General features: G+C 30.9%; 1 pseudogene; it reads right to left on the reverse strand.

The window, feature by feature from the left end:
• On the reverse strand, window positions 1–1820 carry LOC140889369 (uncharacterized; annotated as a pseudogene).
• Window positions 1821–3313: the final 1493 nt, after the last annotated feature.

A 3313-nucleotide genomic window follows, 5' to 3' on the forward strand; every position in this document is an offset into this window, starting at 1 on the left:
TTACAAATTATGAAAAACTTCTTTGAATACAACATTTGTCGTTGAATTTTTCTGGTTACCATCTGCATCACATATTAAAAGTTTGAGGCCCTTGGGACTTGTAACCCTGGATAAAGCAACGTACAATTGGCCATGACTGAAAACAGGTTTCTTCAAAAAAAAAAGTCCTACATGAGATAATGATTGTCCTTGACTTTTGTTAATTGTCATTGCATACGAAACAATCTACGAAAATTGTCTTCGTTGGAACTTGAAAGGAATTCTTAGATCAGAAGGAGTTAATGACATTCTTGGAATAAGAACTATATGACCAGTATTACTTCCAATAAGAATCTGTCCTTCCAAAACATGGTTTCCAAGCCTCGTTATAATTAATCTAGTTCCATTGTATAATCTAAGAGAATGGTCTATGTTTTGTAACAACATAACCCAAGTTCCAACCTTCAAGTTTAGCTCGTGATTCGGAACTTCAGAACATCTAATTTCATTTAAGAATTCGGGCATATGGACATCATGAAATAGATCAACATTTTTATCCGAATGACACGCATAATCAGAGCTTAAATACAATCTTCCCTCTGAATTGTTTAGCGATGTCATGTATTCATTTATGGATTGAACAACATCGAGAGTCGGTGCTAATATAGCTCTTTGCTGGAAGTATGTTGTATCACTTATCGTAGTACCAAACAACGGATATGTACTCTCCATTATTGTTGCAATAGGATCATTGCAGACTTTCAGCAACATTTCATCCGGAATATCAATGTTCACATAACCATCATTTGGTTCTTTAATTTTTTCATCTCCTATATTTGCAATCCAATCTGAAAATCTCTTAATTTCATCACCTTCATCACAAGCCAAATTCAGTCGCATATTCTTAGTCAATCTCAAAACTTTGCAGTGTCTCCATAGATATGACGAATTAATAGTAGCATGAACAATATCCTGTCTACTTCCCTTCGGAATAGCAGGTAAAAGCTGTCGAAAATCACCACCGAATACAATTGTCTTGCCTCCAAATGGGAGTTGAAAGCATTGTCAAAGTATTGCCGCTCATATCATCATTTGACACGACTTTGGTTGTTTTTGACGTTGGGACCACATCGTCATCCGAACAAATCTACATTTAATTAACTTTATTTTTTTGTAAAAAAAATCATTAATTAAATTATAAATTAATTAATATATGAAAAAAATTCTTTAAAAACCACCTGGAAGTTTTCTTCTTCAGTATTCTTTGATCTGGAAATAACAGTTGATTCCTATATAATAATAAAATTAAAGACATGAGTAAGATCGTTGATGTATTTCGAATGATAATAATGTAAAGAAAAATTCATCAGTTCTTAGTTTAGTTGATTGTCTAGAATGCTTCCACTACATTTTTTAATAATGTTAGTGTCTGTTGTAAGCTTGATGACAATATATGACCCTCTAAATTCATTAGTTTGTCCTGGCTTACTCTTCGATCTACCAAATCTTGTACTCCTTAGGCATTTTTTTTCATCATTTGAATCTTGTACATTTTGTCAGTTGTTTCAATTTATATTATAAAACTATAATTAAAAAGGAGTTTAAAAAATTGCATATGGCTCTCAAACCTCAGTTAGTACCGAAGATCTCATATCTATTGTTGTTTTTCCAATAAGCTCAATGCACTCTTTGTCCCATAGCAAGAATGGAGCATTGTTCGTGTGGTACATCGCACGAAGTTGTATCTTAAACCTATGAAATAAATTCAGTTTAGTATACATCATATTTATCAGTATTGAAAAATTAAACTTATGACAATAGAGTTTTGTAACGAACCTCATTTTTCCATTTGAATCAAAACGATTACATTTTTCACAATAGAGTCTCTCACCAATCGGGGTAATTTTTTTTTTTGTACAATTTGCACACGACAAATAATACCATTTACCATGTGTTTCAACACTTGTTATTTTAACATTAACCCAAAAGCTACCGACCTCCAAATCAGAAAATGATGAAAAATAATCATAAGTCAAAAATAACATATAGAAAGATTAACATGATATTTAATCTCATAACTATACCTCATTGTTCTCATAAATTTGTTCAATAGTCTTGAAAATTCCTTTCAAAGTTGTAATTTCTTCTAATAAACTCTGTGCAATTGTTAGAGAGGCTGTGCTTATAGTGCTTGGGTTGTTTCACTCGGTGCTCAATCTGTACATGCAATAAATTTTACTATCAAATGGTTACAATTGCTTATCAAACAAAAAATAATTTAATGCCATTATCAATAAATAAATCAATAAAATATATAAAAAATACCTTCTTCGAAAATCTTTGATTTCATCCAAATCTTTGTTCACCAACATCTTGGTGATTTGGCAGGCAGTAGATACACTTATTTCACCTTGAAATATTCTTGACTTACACATTTGAAGAATAATCACAACAGACTCTTCACCATGTTTGTCAAAGTTAGCCATTAAATCATCAACAAAACTTTCCCAATGTGTACATGTTAATCGATTATTTCTGGCTAGTAAATAAAAATGAATTAACATGAATAACACGTAAGAATTTTAAAATATTAATATTTACTCTTTGTTTCAAGGATGATATTGATGAGTTTTGTAACACGTCCATCTATCTCTTTATTTCACGGATATTTCCTCGTCACTATCTTACCTATCACATCTGGAAAACAAAAGAAAAAAAATGATTATATTTAAATTTTTGGTTTGATAATATTACGTTAAAAAGTAATTAAACAATAAATAAATTTGACTAACCAAAAAGTATCTTCTCATCCACCACTTTTTGGTTTTTCAACTCTCCAAATGATTTGAATTCATACATATAGGACGGAAATGTTTCTTCAAAAATCTCACAGACGCGAGAATTCTTAACCAAAAATTTGTATTTATTTTGTGTTGTTTTGTAAAACATGTGATTTTGAACAATTATAATATCTTTACAAGAAAACAAATGTCCCTCTTTAACAATTTGTCTAAACTTGTCCATAACCGTATTTGTGATCGTCCCATGAATGCGTGAACCCTGTAAAATAAGACAGGTATACAGTTTATATTTATATTTCTAATGTTTCAGCAAGAAAACAAACAATTATATTGCTAAATTTTACCTCACGATCGTGGAAGACACATTATATACTGAAAATTTCGTTTTTCTTTGACTTTTGTTAATATAGATGAACTAAACGCAGCTTCATAGCACATAAACTCATGGCTGGAAAAATCTCACTGATTGCGCTGAAGATGGGTGTCATTTATCAAAATCTCGGTTGAGCTGAAACATAACATGAGATGAAAAA

This window comes from Henckelia pumila, chromosome 3 (genome assembly GCF_033568475.1).
Source record: "Henckelia pumila isolate YLH828 chromosome 3, ASM3356847v2, whole genome shotgun sequence".
NCBI classification, from domain to species: Eukaryota; Viridiplantae; Streptophyta; class Magnoliopsida; order Lamiales; family Gesneriaceae; genus Henckelia; species Henckelia pumila.